The sequence below is a fragment of the Corvus brachyrhynchos genome, unplaced genomic scaffold (genome assembly GCF_000691975.1).
Source record: "Corvus brachyrhynchos isolate BGI_N302 unplaced genomic scaffold, ASM69197v1 scaffold21, whole genome shotgun sequence".
Lineage (NCBI taxonomy): Eukaryota > Metazoa > Chordata > Aves > Passeriformes > Corvidae > Corvus > Corvus brachyrhynchos.
The window spans coordinates 1,811,381-1,828,350 of record NW_008236924.1 but is presented as its reverse complement, the minus strand read 5'-3'; positions in this window follow the sequence as shown (position 1 = coordinate 1,828,350).

Sequence of the window (16,970 nt, the reverse complement as noted above, 5' to 3'; positions counted from 1 at the left end):
ATTCAGTTAATAACTACAGAGTTGACGTGTCACCCAGAATATTGCCTCTGCTAGTTAACTCCTAGGTCACTGCTGCAGAGTTTTGATGGAAAGCTGGATCAGGGGATGGGGTAAATAACTCAAAATCAACCACATGCATACATAGGACATTTATGAAAAAAAGTGAAATAACCAGAGGATATATAAAGGAAGATAGATTCAGGAAGACTGGAATCTCAGAGTATAGAGAAAGGCTTATACAAGTCAATTAATTTTACAACTTTCCAGCCCAGAAGATGCTCAGTAGATGCTCAGTTTTGTTATGTTTCTCTGCCAGGTTGAATGAAACTGATATTGAGCCAAAAAAGGATTCAAAACACAAAATAAATGGCTCTTGCTCCATTGACACCTTTAGATCCTTTCCTATTTAGGTACTCCATTCCTTTTATTTTCTGCAATATTCCTATTAAAAACTGTCTTTTGTAATGAAGAGCAAACTCTTTTCAGGAGATGTTTTGTCCTTTGCAGAGCTTCTACGCCCACTATTTGGACCTGTTCATGAGGGTCTAGGGAAACTGTAAGAGCACAGCTCTTCAAAATTCAGTTATTACACAAGGGATGAATAATGGAGAGTGTCTCTGTGGCATCCAAGGGGCAAAAGGTACCTCACTAGTTTGTTATTCATAAATGCTGCTAACAAAGTACTACTTTTTTTTATATGCAAGCTTTTTCTGCCAAGCCCCCAGGAGATTTGTCATTAGCAATCTTGATATCTTAATTATTGCACAGGCTTTTTCTGCCTTGGCTTCAGAGCTCTCAATAGACACGGCTGAGTCCTTGGCTAGACAAGATTCTCAGAGGCAAGGACCCAGAGTTTTCTCCATCTTAGAAATGCAAGGGTCTGGCCACTTGACCATAGCATAAAGCCTAAAATCTTAATTGTGCCAAGTAGTTATTAATGATGAACTGAAAGACAGCCTAATCCCAACAGAAATAGCTGAAACTCACCTTGTTTGGGGAAAATTTCTTCACCTTATACAGAATCATTTCACATCAATTTTCTCATGCCTTACAGGTAAGGGTATTGCTTTAACAGTAGCTCCATCAAGAATCCCTGTGATCCTGTTGGGAGTTCCTGTGTCCATCACTGATAGCTGTAATTCTCTGAATTAATAGATTTGTCAATCTTATGGTTAGAGAGAACTACTACAGGCCTTGGGTCTGATCTCCTGTGTAACATCCCACAGACTGCCCCTGGCTGTTCAGAGAATCAGGGAAATGCTGCAGCTCTGCAGGGAAAGGCAGCTCTGGAGGTGACCCAGCCTTCTAAAGCAGGACCATCACCAACACTAGACTGACTGTCACTGGGTCTGGCTGAGGCCTTAGAAACTACAAGAACTCACAGCTTCTGAGTAAAATGCTCTGGTGCTGCAACAACCACTGGCAAATCAGTTTTTCTTGATGCCCTCCTCAGCTGCAATCCATGCTGACCCCTTGCTCCTGGGGAAGAATTCCCTTGTTTTGTTGAGTTTCCAGTTTCTCTTGGTCCAGTCCTCAAGCTTCCCCTGTTCCCTCTAATGATGCCACTTGGCAACCCTATAATCCCATTTTTCTGTTGTCCACAAGTTTCTCTAAGATGCCTTCTCTCACTAAGTTTTTGGTGTAAATATTGAACACTGCTCGCTTCATTGTGACCACAGTATCCTTTTTTTAATAGTAGCTGCAAAGCAGGGGTTAAAGACACTGATTACTACTCATAGCTTGAAAATTGGGCAGACTACTGGGCTTTAAGTCTGTTTGCACAACCCATACACACGATGGTGTACGGCAGACAAGTGACACAGAAGATTTTTCCCATATAAGAACAGATACCTAGTCTATGTTAGTTATCCATCTGCAATTGGAATTTCAAGGTAACATATCACCTTCCTCACAAGGGTGGAACGAGCTGCTCTGTGGACATAATTACTCACAGTGCTTATAGAGGGTGTTCAGAAAATTTATAGCAACTGGAAAATTTTATAGAGCTACTTAGACCTTTGCCATAATCCTACCGTGTAATAAATAAAATAAACATGGCCCTGCTTTTCAAGTCAATATTGTACAAAAGAGACTTGCCCAGACTTCTTTTCAGAACCACTAAACATCATAACTGGTAAATAAATGAAAAAGTTTTCTCAGCTCTGTTCTTGGAGAAACACAGCTTAGATTTGATTTGCTGCTATTCATGAGGGTCACACTGTGCTCCTTTTTCATGCATATTTAAGTGGCTGTTAGCTTTTTGCAAAACATTCCCCGAACCTGCAAATTTCATGAGTTTTTCCTGTAAGTGGATTATATTACATTTCTCAATCAGCTCAGTAAAAGTCAGCGATTACAGTTCAACTGCAAGCTTATCCTAGGGACAAAATCCCTTTAGTCCGGAGCCAAAGGGATGAGTATGTCTGATGAAATTAACTCTTGCAGAAAAGAGCTAACATTCACACACATTAATTGTTCATCACTTACAATGACTCTTCTGCTCTACAAACCCACCAGGGCTTCTTCAGGCTTTTTTTTTTTCCAAAGCTTAGTAACCTATGCAAGGTCAATGCCTCGGAAACTCGGGAAAATGCATTTGTAGTGTTTGTGGGATTAAAGAAGAAAAAAGAATCCATGAACTGGGTTATTTTGCTCTCCAGAAGAAAGAAGCAGAAAGCTTTGGAGGCAGTACCAAGCGGGGCTGCATGGGAAGCAGTGTTGGAAGGGGCACCTGCTCTCTAAGGAAGGAAGGAGGGTCCCACAGAGAAGGGGGTGATGCATCAACAGGCGATACCTCCCTCACAGCCGGTGGCATTTAAATGTCTCGGATTTCCTGCCTCCTTGGTGGCTGGGCCCTGCTGAGCTCATCTCCAAGTGCTAAAGGAATTCCATCCTGAGGAGTGGGAGGGAAATACCAAGGGTGGGTGAAGGAGGGTATCGCTCACTGCTGAGATGAAGAGGCAGCTTTCAGATCCCTGCATCTCTGATTGGGTGATATGGGCTCATCAAGCAGGCTAAGGGCTCAAAAACATGCAATTTAAATCATATCCTAGGAGCAAGGAGAGGCTGAAAGGACATACCCAGTTCTGGGAGCAAGTAGGAAAAGATGGTGAGGACATTTGCCAAAACAAGGTGTCAGAAGGAGCAAATCTTGCTTGTGCAGATGCCTTTATTTTAATAAGAATTCAGAGCTGGGATGTGTCACTGTTAATCCTGTATTGGAGAAAGCCAGAGCCCTGGAAGAAACTCCTCCAGCTTTGAGCATTGAAGTAAGAGAGATGGATTCCCTGAGCTCCCAGGGCACGTACTGGGGGAAATAAACTGTAAAAGAAAGAAATTATCCCCCCTCCCAAATGAGTTCCCCCTGTTCTCAGGCAGAAGGAAAAATCTTGAGGGAGAACTTCAGAAAAAGAAGTGTTGAGATGTAGAGAAGCCAGGGGCAGTTGGAGACATTCCTAAAGGGTCTTGCAAGAATGAAAAAAGTTCCAAGGAATCTCTGAGCCACAACAGCTTTGACACATGGCTGGCTGTGCAACATCTGAGTGGATGTAATAGGTTTTCTGTGAAATAATAGGCATTTTAACACTTCAAGCATCAAGGAATTGCCCTTCCTGGCCACAGGGTTCATCTGCACACGCACACTCCCATAAATCCAGCAGGATTTCTGGAGCAGCCTCTCCAAATTTAAATCAAGTTCAAGCTTATTAGCACATGTTTATCACCTTAGATTACATCACCAGCAGAACGATTTTCTCCTGGGATGCATGGTTTTGCCAGACAAAACTGCAGAAGGGTCACTGGGGCTGTTCAATTACTCCAGAGTGACAACACTCAACTGCTTCAGCACAAAGCACACAAAAACCATCCTCTCTTGCCTTTTTCCCCTGACACCAGGTCCAGCAGCATTCCTGATTCACTGCATTGTAAATGCAATTTTGTTTGGAGGAGTTTTACTTCTATGGCTCACTAAGAGGCTTAATTGACTCTTGGCAGAAGGGCCCTGCTTGCTTTGCCTCTTGCTGTACATATTGTAACTAATGCTGCCTTGATTCTTGCAACGAGTCTATGGCTACAGAGCTGTGCAGACAAATCAAGCTTTGAACCCTAGTGCTGTTTTTTCTGGGAATATCCAAACTGGGGAGCAGTGCTGAGAGGTTTGTGGTGCCCATTGCATCAGACCTGGCACCTGTCTGTGTAAGTGACTGATCCAGGGATGGGAGAGCTCCTACTTGTGGGCACCCTCTGGAGTCACCGATGGGGCTCTGAATGCTCCAGTACACATCATGGAACATTTACTTAACCACAGCCCTTGCCCTACATGCCTTGCCTTTTGGCAATCTGCAGCTCAGTAACAAATGGAAGGATGACATCTTTGCTTCCAAGAGCAGAAAACATCTGGGTGAGACAGCACCACTCACTCGGGCACAGAAGTGGGTGTTGTGAAGAGATGGGGGATTTTGAACTGCCTCATGTTGCATTGTGTAATGTCTCTGCTGTTTGACAGTTTAATGATTATCACAGATTTTAAAGTTAATTTGGTGATCTCTGAAGAGAAAAAAACCCTGTGTTTATTGATACAACTTGAACCTCAGTAAAACCTGTGGTCTGTGTCATGGGCCACATTCTGCACAGATTTGATTGCTGTGCTGACTTTGTCCCCTCATTAGGTAGGAAGCTGTGGTATGTAAAGTTCTCTTTACCAACTGGGAAATTCAAAAAACCCCCTTGATTTTGGGAATTATTAGACTTCTGTCATTAGAATAAACAAACCTTTTCCCCCTTCTCATTTGTTTCTTCTTTCTAGAAATTTCTGGTTGTGATAACTCAATATTGCAGTACATTAACACCCTCCATAATTAATTTTTTCACCATATTTGTTCTCTCTTGGGAAGAGAGCGAATATTGAAATTACATGAGGTATTTTAAAGTCTCTGTTTGTCTATTTTATGTCTGCTTATTAAAGACAAAGTCAGAGAACTACATGCTGTGTTTGCCACTGAAACTCATAAGGGTGGAGGGAGTTTATGGATCCCACTGTGGAGTAGTTCTTAATTTCATCATGTTGGAGGTCCACTGGGCTCTCCCATGCCAGGCTAAGTCATAAGTGGTTGGTCACTGGATCAACTTTTAATATCTTCCCCAGACCAAGTGGTGCTACTCCACTGACATCACCTAAGCTGGATTAGTTTACACTGCTGGCAAATTTGGCCCAACATATTTAAACTGCAACAAGTTAAAATATACTGAATTTCTTTTCTCTGCTAGAACCCATCAACTCCTACAACTCTAGGGAAGGGCTGTGAATTCCCCTTGGCTTACAGGAGGATTTCAGAGGAAGGCTGACTGATGCATGGAGATTTGCATCTCACATGGGCACAGGCCTGCCTTGTGTTTCCAGACAAATGTGCATTTAACAGTAGGCACAAGGTGTGCAAAACCATACATTAGAATAGATGCTTTGCCTTTTGGTTTCATCAGCTGACCTTATCATGTGGCAGAAATCCTACAGACAACTACTCTTAGCAAACAAGATTACTTACAACAGTAAGGAATGTGTTTCATAGTGCCAAGCTTAGAAATGCAGAGCAAATTGGCAGTGTTTGAATGCTTCATTTTTTTATACATCTTAGGCCGGTCTTACCATCAGGAATAGGGATAGACAGTTTGCATCTCTCCTTTTTGTTTTGTATTAAAAAACACAATGCAAACAGAAGGCAGAACTGGCTATTTATATCAGCTCCATCGGAAGTGGTGACAGGTATAATTACAGAGAAGAAATTACAGGGCTTATTTCAGTGGCATTTCTCCTGCTGTTCCAGAGAAGATAAAAGATTGAAAGTGTTCCTGACATATCTCCAAAGTAAAGATGCTTCAGTGCACTGTTCAGGTTATTTCAGGTTGATTAAAGTCTACCTTCACCAGAACTCAGAAGGGAACAGGCTATGTGGGGTTTATCTGTTGGCTTTGTCAGCTCCAGGACACCAAGCAAGCCTGGAGCTTTTTCTTTTCGTTTGGTTGCCCACTGCCAGGTAGGGAAACCCTGTGCTAAACTCATTTTACCATTTGCCCTGGCAATCTACTCGCTCTGGCCTCCATCACTTTTATTTTGCCCACCACGTACAAGATGTGGCTCAGTACCGAGCAGGAGCCTCATGCCAAGCTTATTTCTGCTACAGCTTTACAGAATTGGCAGCTGGTTTTGAGTTGCACCTGATCTTGGCCAGCTTCCCCAGCACTGGGCTGGTGCTGTCCAGGATAAGCAGCAGTCCTTGGGATCCACATGAAGTCACCCAAACTGGGTCAGACAAAGACACACCATTTTCATCCCAGTAGCACCAGTGCAGCAGTGAGGGCAGAGCAGAGCTACAGGGTGTGAGCAGAGAGTTAGATGACACCAGAGCTCACTGGTTCAGGGCAGCTCTGCAGCAATTTCAGAGCATCCAGGAGTGCATCACTTCACAGCACTGAGACAGCTGCTCCCACAGCCACTGCTCCAAAAACCTTTGTCAAGTGGCACAGAACGCAAAAGGTGCCTGCTTGAAATTCAACAAAACCTTTACTCTTCCTCCCAGAAAACCAAATACTAAGGAGAAGACATTTAAAAGGCTCTCAACAGCAACTCTAAAGAACAAGGAGCAAGAACAGAAAGCAACAATTGCTCAGTTACTTTGCCTGGATGGGGTCGTTTGAAATAATGTTGTCCTGTTACCTAGCAACAGAGAGCTTATTGCTGGGCTAGTTACAACCTCATTCATATTTGTCATAATTTGGTAATCAGAATCGATCATAAATAAGACCAAATACAATCAACTGCCTTATGTTTGCAGTTAGAATCAGTCTAAATCAGAGAAGGACATTAAGATCTCAGTCATCTCTTCTGGGTCATTTATTCCCATTCTGATACTTCCACTTGGATGTTACCATATTGTCCATTACCATGATCTCCAATTAGGGCTCTGAGCTTATTCTCTAGCAAGAGACATCTCTAAACACAAATGAAGGGCAGCATTATACCCAACTTTGGCTAGACTCTCTTTGTCAGCTCTGTTTCCTTCTCCATTTCAAGTACTTTATTGCCAGCTCTTCCAGGCAATTCACATCATTTGAGTGAAACATTCAATATCCCCTTCCTACCTTGCATTTTTTTTGCCATGAGCATGAGAACTCCAACTCTGTCACCAGTGCCAAGCAGAAAGCTCAGAGAAGTGACAGTGTTGAATAGCCTCAATACCTGCCCAAATATCTCTGCTATGCAGCAGCTTCACTTGTGTCCCAAAACTGCTTTGGTGGCACTTGGGTGTGATGCTTACACAGCAGCTCCCACAGCTGAGCTCTTACACACACACAGGGCTCATCTGACAGCTGTCTGCCTATCACACAGCCTGGCAAACACAGCTGAGCAGGAAACTTCAAGGATCTGAGGCTGCTTAATCAACTGTTAGGATTAATTGGAAATAGTCTTCAAATACAGAAAATGAATCTGCAGAGAACTTCTCTTGCTACCCACAGATGAAGCAAAATATTAGAGACAGAGTGCAAGACAAGGTACTCAGAACACAGGGCACAGGAGAAGCACTTGAGGAGGCTGGGAAACAGGATAGGGACTGACTCAGAGTGACACTCAGCTGCCCAACTCCACATCTGCTCACACACTCCATCCCCAGCCCACATCACTGTCTTTGAGAGCTGGTTTCACTGGGCTGGGAGACACGTGGGGAGAGTGGCTGGGTATGGCACAGACAGGCAGACCTCCTGCCCCACAGACATCACTGTGCCTGAGCTGATACAGCAGCTGCCTGTTCCAGGCACCAACAGCCTCTTTGCACCTTCCCTGCTCCCCCGTGTGGGTCTGTTACTCCCCACCTCTAGCCCTGGTCCTTTGGGCATCTTTTCATTGCACAAAGAAAATTTGTTCAAATGAAAAAACAAATTTTCAGAGCTGCTTCTCTGCAGTACAAGAGTGATTTACAAACCAGGAAATTAATCTGTGTACCCCTTATGGTCTAAGCATCTTGCCTCTTGCTCCCAGCATGACTGCAGAAACACTTAATTTTGAGAATTTCTCATTCATGTGCCACATTCACAAATCTACAGATTTACTCCATTCAGTGCAGGGTATCCTCTCCACTCCTTCCCCATGGAAGGGAAATCTTTGTCTAAACGGATGCAGTGGGTGATCATGCCATTAAATACTGGCCTGTGCAGATACACAAGGAGGGGCTAAAAATGTGTATGAACTGTTGAGAAAATGTGCTTTATGCCAGGAGCAGGAAACCCACTGCAGGTTTGGGCCTGGCTTCAGAACAAGACAATGCCTGAGCCACTGCTTGTCTGTCCTCATTGCTCCCTTGCCATGGGGAAGATGTTCTCTAAATAGTCCCATTTTCCTGGGGCAGCTTAGTCTGCAATGGGGGCAGGAAGTGGGGAATAAAATCTCTATTCTGCTCTACCACACTCACATGAGGAATGGCGAGCAAGTTTTTCCCATATCCTCTGCCAGCTTCAAATCACAACCAGCACACCTTGGTCCCTTCCCTTCTTTTAATGTCCTGCTTGGACAAGAAAACTGCACTTCCACAGCCTCCAAGATCCTTTCCTATGGCATCTCCTAACAGGAATGACCTAGCTCCTTTCTTCCTCCTCCTTTGGACTGGATGAACGTGGCAGGCCCAGCCAGAGCCTTTTCCATCTGTGCCTATCCAAATCAGTATAAACAAGACATGTCAAAACAACTCACCTATGTAACACTCACTCCCCATTTTTGCTAACCTGGAATAAGTTCTCCCTGGCTGCATCCATCAAACCCTGGTGCATCTCTGCTTCCAGCCTGGGGAAACAGGTGCTAACACTGCTAAAGGCAAAAAGGCTAAACCTCCCCAGAATGAAACCATAATTGATGGTGAGGTTTTATTCTTGTGACTTCAGACATGACACAGGAGCTAAATTTATATGCATCACCGAGGCACTGAGAACAGAACAGACCACACACCGAAAACAATCCACAATTGTGGTAACAGCAGCACCAGCAGCGTTCAGGCAGGTGTGACGGGGAGGGAGCCTGCTCAGAATATCTTTCCCCTCTTTTTGGATACTCTCACTCCGCCCTTTGAAAGGCAGCAGCAAAGAGAGAAGCGTGGCTTTCTATAAATGACTGCACATTCCTCCTGCTGGGAAAAATATGATGCTGGGGAACACAAGCAAGAGCTATCCTTCACTGTAGCACTTTCCAGGACCTGTTCCAAAGGATGCAAGGCTCCCTGAGGGCCATCACCATCCTCCTTGAGGGAACATTGGCAACCTCCAACAGCATAACTTGACTGGGAAGTAGACAAACTCTTTTCCAGGGATTGTAGGGTGTGTTTGTGAAGCCACCCTTTCGTGGCAGAATGTTATGGGAAGCAGGAGAGGCTGTGCTGCTTTATCTTACAGGTGATGCTTTCCTCACCTGTGTCTCTGCAGCTTTTCATAACTTTTTTTAATTGAAATTCTCCCAGGAGAAGCAGGACTGCAATCACTAATTTGTATTTTGGGCTTTTTGTTGTTGTTTTAAATGGATGAAATAAATGTTCATCTATAGATCAGAAAGCATCTTGGCAGGATTAGTGGTCTGGGATCATTTCAGCAACTGCCCAGCTTTTCTATCGGAGCAAAGAGAAGCCTAAAGACTCAGATATTCAGTTGGAGAGAGTTGGAGAGCTAATGCTTGTCCTATTTCTGTCTGTGTAATCCTTAATGTCAGGCACAAGTGTTGCAAATGTCTGACTCTTAAGCCCATTTCCCCACATTGTGCTTATTACAGGCTTTAATTTACCAAACCCTGGACATGATCTCTCTTGCCCTATCACAGTTTGGCCTTCTGCACATGCCAAATCTAAATCCCATCATCACCTTCATGATAGCTGAGCTGCTCCTACAATGCTCCATCTTAAAACTTCATACAGAACCTCAAATGCAGTCTCAGCATCTGCTCATCAAAACAAAACTGCGTTTCTAAGTCCTAAAACTGGGGAGGGGTGTCAAAAAGACATGGCTCTGTTGAACTTTAGAGCTCAGAAGTCCAAAGATTGAGTGTTATTAACGTGTGTTTAAAGCAATCTCACTGTCTCTGGAATTCTGACTCAGGAGCTCTGAACATCTGGCACAGGCAGCACTTTTGCTGCAGAGCAAGTTTGCAGGCAGGTTAGTGCATCTCTGGGGCAGATTTGGGAGAGTTTGGAGCTAAAAGGAGAAGCCTTATTAACCAATAAAAGCAATCCCATAGTGTTCCCTTCCTCCCATGGAATTCCAGTTATTAAACAAGAATAGGTGCTTTAAAGAACATTTAAGCTGCTTCTGGCTGATCCATCTGTAGGAAGTTCCAGAAGGTTTAGTAACTGAGAACATTAATTAAAAACAAGTTTCTTGTCACTGCCTGGGAAGCAGCTGGCCCAGGCTGTGGAGGCATGCTAATAACCAGAAGGGATGACAGATCTGACTGGCAGTCCCTGACCTGCTGGCAGCAGACTGACCACACCAGGCTTACACAGAGGCTGGAGCCTCAAAATCTGGCTGGGATTAGGGAATTTTTGCTTTTCAGGACAGAACTAAGAGGTAGTTCCTCCTGTTAGGGGAGGTGGACACTGTAGACATCTCTATTCATAGCTCATTCTCCCATCACAAATCCTGCAAAGAAAGCATCTGGGGAGCTGCATAAAATTTCAGTGCTTTGATAAGGACTTGGGGTTTTTTTTTTGAAGGGTAACAGCTGACTTATAACATTTGTTAAAGGCTGCTCTTGTGTCACTTCTGACAGAAGGATGGATGCACTGCAGCTCTTTAGGTAACTTCAAAAAACTTCCCCCCCATCAGCTCACTTTGTGCTGCCTTGCTGTGCTAGTTAATTTTCTTTTGGTGGTGTTAATTATTGTACTGTCTGTTAGAAAGACATTTTCACTACCCTTCAGTCCCACGAAGTGACAGCAAATTGCTGCAGCAGGAACATTGAAGAGAAAACTCTTCCCCTCTCAAAAAAAATTCATAGTGCTCCAAAAGAACAAGGAAAAAAGTCAATTTGTTATTCACTAGAGAACATATTTTGCTGTCCTGAATAAACACAGCGTCAGTACTCAGAGTCTGTCTGGAAGAGCAGGGAAAGGGAACTCACAGAATAACAGATGTTGATGCACTGCTTTTAAAAAGAGCAGAGAGTGATGTGTCATGAATGGGAATAAAAAATTTTGTAGTTCATTTGGGTTTTTTTAAACAATCCTGAAAATTTTGGTTTGGGATGGAATTTGGAAGTCTTGTAAAATACTGGCTTGCAACCCTGCAGTCAGAGTCAACATTGTCACACTGTGATGGGTGAGGTTAAAACTGGCTCTTCTGTTTTTATTTCAATGCCCCAGGCTGAGAAGTGCCCCGGTTCTGGAGCTGATTCCCGAGGTGCTCGCACATCGCTGGGGAGCAGCACCTGGAGGGTAACAGGGCACATGGATCAGGGTGGTAACCATTTCAAACATCTGATTTTAATCTGCTTCCTCAAGCCTGCAGAGGCCTGAAATGATTTGTGCCTTGTCTAACCAGGCTGAGACAGGCAGAGGGGGCCAATTTGCTTCGTGTGAAAGAAGTGACAAACTGAGTCTGGATTGTCATAACCTGGATGGGGACAGGGGCAATCAACTACTCAAGAAAAGGTGCTAAAGCAGCAGATCCAAGCTCACCTGGCACAGCTATATCATTGAAAAATACTTAAAAAATCAAAACAGAGTCACTTATGTTTGCAAAAAAATTCTTTTCCATGCTGTTTAATAAAGGTATTTTTCAGATGGAGTGATAAAAAAAAAATTAAAAAAAAAAAAAAAATCACAGAGCTTACTTTTTACCATGTTGCTGACTAAGCCTTCACACATTTGAAAAGCACCATAAGACTTAGCTCCTATTGAAATTCTTATCCAATCTGGTCCAAGTAATGCCTGTGACTTTCGTGGCTTATTTTTTTCAACTCTTATTCAAAATCTTCAGGGATTGTTTTTTGTTTGTTTTAAGAGGTAATATTGTTTGAATAATACTTGCAGTGGTCAAAACAGAAGTGTGACATCTCAATGCAAAGCCTGTTTTCACAGTTCTGTGGTACAGGTACAACAGATAAATGTTTACAGGTGCACTGACTACTACAGGTGTAGAAAAGAAATACTGGGAAGGAAATTAGTGCATGTTGCAAAAGTCATTGTTGTGATGGCATTGCACTCCTGACATGATCACCATGTTTAATCTCTCTGCATAAATCACCAGCCAGTCAGGCAGCATGACCTCCCTTTTGCATTATATTACTTACAACATATGGGAAATATCACAAAGAACAAAAGCACATGATTTTGCTCCTCCTCTAACTTATGCACAAGTCAGACCTCAGCACTGAGGTCCCAGACAGCCTTGATTATAATAAATTGTCATTGCATTTGATATCTAAATACTCTCCCAAGCAGATTTCCTCAAAAAAACCCTGCACCTTGACATAGTAAGCCCCATGACTTACTACATGCCAGAAAATTGCTTTATTTAATATGAATTCAGGAATATGGAAAAGATCTTTGAGTATGAAAGAAGGCACTCTTTTTTGCCTTTATATACAGAAAATATTGTTAGATATCCAAAAAACAAACCCAGTATATGCACTTGCACAGACACATGTGCTGCTATAGAGATTGCCACTACAACTGGAATACCTAAACAAAACCAATGCATCTTCTTCCTTATGAAAAGGGCTTCAATCAGTGCATTTCTGCTGTTAAACCAAATGCATACCAAGCAAACCCAACCCCTTGCCTTCTGCACTTAGTGATGTTGTCACTTACGCAGACAGCATTTCACTGCCTAAGCAGGAAACTTTATGAATAAAGACACATTTTAATCCCATCACCATGTATTAAATGCAGCTAATATAAGTGTCACTTCTGCAGCATGGAGCAGAAAATTCTTTTATTCAGAGAGACAGATACCATTTTGTCCTGCCTTTGAAACAGCTGATGGCAATAAACTCCCCTAAACAGAAATGGGCCGAGAGCAAGTGTGTCAGGTAGATGTCATTACGAGAAGCAAAACACCAAAATTCACTGAACTGTTCCCAGCAGCTCTGTGTTCTGTGACAGTTACAGCAGATGGGAAAATCTGTAGTAGTCTCTCACACAAGTTTAAAAAATAGGAAGATTTAATAAATGGAACATACTTAAAAATCCATCAGTAGCCCAGCCTTGTTTCTGATAGTTGATTCAGTTTATTCAGTGATATCTTGTTTTCTGCTCTCTGCATGCTGAATACTCTTCAGTAATATAAATGTTGGAAGTGTATGTTGTTATTACAGCCTAAGGATGAGGGAGGTAAAACTGTTGGGGTGCAGTGATACCTTTTAATAAACCAAGTGATATGGTGGAAAAAACAGACTGGCTTTCAAACATGCAAGACCTGTACCCATGATGCTCCAGAAGCACTGACTGCCCTTCCCTCCCCAGGTTTCTAATTGATTAGTATAATTGGGTCATACCTACAGCCATTTTTCTCAACTCAATTTATTTTTATCTGCACCAGAACAAATGAAGTGCTTGTTGAGCCAAACCCTTGTACATCTTATAGGGCTATAATCACTGGTCTAAAGAGAAATTCTTTTCTTAGGCAACAACTCTCTGCAAGAACAAAGCACTTCAATAGTATACATTTATTCTCGGTTGTTTGGGGGAAGTTCTATTCTGACAGCAGAAGAGAAGGACAAAACTCCTGATACTCACAGCAGCAAGTCTGCAAGATATGCAATGAACAGCACATTTGTCATCAATCAAGCAACAGATTTAATGTTTAGATGCACTCACCAACATTGCTTTGTATTAAATAAAAGGTCTTATCTCTTGGTGCTATTTCTTCTGACATTAACATAGCATCATTTATTTATCTCTGCACTCTATTCACATTTTCATATTTACTTTAACAGCCCTTTAACGTTCCCAGTCAAGGAAATATGTTGCTGCTTTTCCTTAAAGGAAACCTGGAATTCAGAAACAATTCTGCAGCAGATGAACTCTTATCTGATACTGCAACTGTAACAAAATCTCAGCCTCATTGCATGGCATGGATCTCCTTGACAGCAGCCCATAGATCCAACTCCTCTTGAGATGTCCTGCTGGACTTAACAGCAAGTTTAAGAAACCAAAACTGGATCGCAAAGACTACTCAACAATGTAAGCAACGCCACCAGGTTAGGGCTCTCTACACTCAGCTGTGCACAAGGACTCAAACGTGCTCAGGATCTCAAGGGATGGAGTAAGGGCACAAGAGTACGGCTAAAAATTGGTACTGGATAAGGTGCTTATTCCCACCACTGTCAAATCCAAATTTAACCAAAACTCAACCCCAAATGGAAACCTTTCTAGGTGTAAAATTATCTGTTCCCTTTCACTCCAAAAAAGAAGGCAATGCTTTATATGAGGATACTTGCATCTCAATATAATTCCTACATAGAGGACTAATTTCATACTGGAACAGCTCTTCAGGGATGAGGGAACGGGATGTTAAACCTCTGGACAGGAAGAGTTCTCTAGTCTTCAGTCCATTTGCCTCAGTTCATGTGTGAAAAGAAGTTAATAGCGACACGCTTCCAAGAAGCATTGTGAAAATTACACCAAAGGTACTGTGGAAATCTGATAGCTCTGATCTGCAAGGGGCTTCCTAATGTGCCTGAAAAATAGTATAAATCTCACTATATTATTGCTTGTAAAATGAAAGCCTTGTCTAGACAAGTCAGACTTTCCACAAGTTGATCAGGCAGTGAAGGAAGTTTTCACTATTTATACAAATCTTAAGTATTTGATAGTTTTTGCTATTGACAGTACACAGACTGCATCCCACTGCAAATAAGGGAGTGGGAACGAGCCTGTGCTAAGTATGTTTTCCACTTCTGAAATTCATTAGAGTCCTGCTTGCTGAGCTGGTAGGAGCTGGGGATGCTTCAGCAGCAGGCATGAGTGGGGCTGGGTGGGCAGGGAGCTCTCCAGTGGCTCTGTACCCATCTGTGCTGGTCCCAGCAGGAGCATGGTGCTGTTTCCAGCAGCAAGCAAAACCAGCCATCTGTAGTGAGACACAGGGCACCACAACATATTGACCATGTTCCAGATATAGGCACTGGGGGAAAAACAGGATCTGCAGGAGACTGGCCTGTCACACCCTGGTTTTAAAGCTTTAGCAGAAATTTGGCTATTTCATCCTTGAGCACAAGCATGAAATTAACTCAGATCCTAGCACCCCAAGCAGCCAGCTCCAGGATTTCCTGGCAGACATGAAAACTCCATGCCATGCACTGGCAAGAGGCTGCACTTGTACAAATATGCCTTGGACAGCTGCTGGTGGGGAGACAGGAGCAGGTTAGGCAAAGGTGAGCTTCAGCCTAGAGCAGGAAGCAAAACTGTACCAGATGCTCTGAGTCAACTTGTCTCCAGTTTACATCCACAGTTTTGGCCTTTGCATCTGTTACAAAATTAATTCTCAGCAAATGCCTGTGGAATCATTTGCTACAGATCATATCGATATACACTGTATTGCCCCATTTTAGCAAGTCTCAATTAAAAGCTGATTCGTTTTCATTAAAGGTCCTTACCCCACTCCTGTGATAATCAGTATAATAATTTGTGACCATTATTAATCACAGCCATATGGAACAGCGGGTGGAGGGAAAAAAAAGCCACAGTGGCCTGCAAGTGGATGTACAATGAATTGTCTTCTTACATAGAGATCCCCAAGATGTATTTCATGGTGTTATGACAAGCAAAACAAAGCCCTAAGTGGATTTAGCTTAAGCCAGGACAATTTCCTTCAATCTCTTGCCTCTCTCTGTCTCCCTCCTCACCCTTTTTTCCTCTTACAAAGTCCTGCTTCCCTTTCAGTTATTCCTATTTGCTGCCTGGTCCTGCAGCATCTCATCACCAAGGCAGCTATGAACACATTCCAGCCTGGAGCTGGCTGGTTCAATGTGCTCAGCTAGTCTGGGTAGCTCTGGCTACCCTGATGGAAAGCTGATTTAGTCTGCAGTGTTTCTTTATACACTCTGCAGATGTTGTCATTTCATCCCTTGGCCCGTTTCCAGACTGTTGTTAATAGTTTAAAAATCTCACCACTAAAATCCCCCACTGACCCTAGTATCGATCCCAGTTTCTAATCCACAGCATACCTTTGCCTCTCACCATATGCTTGTTTCCCAAGCAGCTACAGAAGTGCCAGAAGCGCTTATTGATGTAGTGTGACACCAGCACCCACAGAACAGGAAAGAGCTCCAAGCAGGAACAGTTTGGCACACAATGAGCCTTCACCCTAAGAGCTCTTGGGATGATTTTGCTCAGTCACTATACTAAATTTGCCTTTAATAGCCTAGATCTTTCTATACCAAAAAAACAAGCAAACAAAAAGGCTTCTACATTAAGCTTAGCCAAAAGCTGGGGAAACCACCCTTCTTGCCAAGTTCTCCTCCTGTGCTCACAGCCATGGCCTCACTCTGGTGTCTGCCTTGCACTCATGTCTTATTCTGTTTACCATGTTCTCACACTGACATTTTGACTTCCAACTTCAGCCCAGCTGAATTAGTAGAAAGCATTTTCCTCACTCTAGCCTAGGACAAATATAGATTGGAAACATCACATCCCAAAGCTGGTGATTCACCAAAGAATGCAAGAGACCTTGGCCCAGTTTTCACCAGGCTGCATGGGTCCAAAAGATGTAACATCACTGTTATGTCATGAGATATTTTGAAGCTGTTTCTGCAGTGCCTACAGCCATATTTCAGACTTTTTTTTTGCTTTCCAAGTTTAGAGATGTAGTCACTGTGCATCACACAATGCAAATACAGTGGGTAATGAGTGAAGTTTTTAGTGCAGGTCTAACAAAAACTTATACCCTACACTGAATTCTATTTCATGAAGTAATTATTGCAGAAGGTCAGGTCTCTAAGAGGGAAA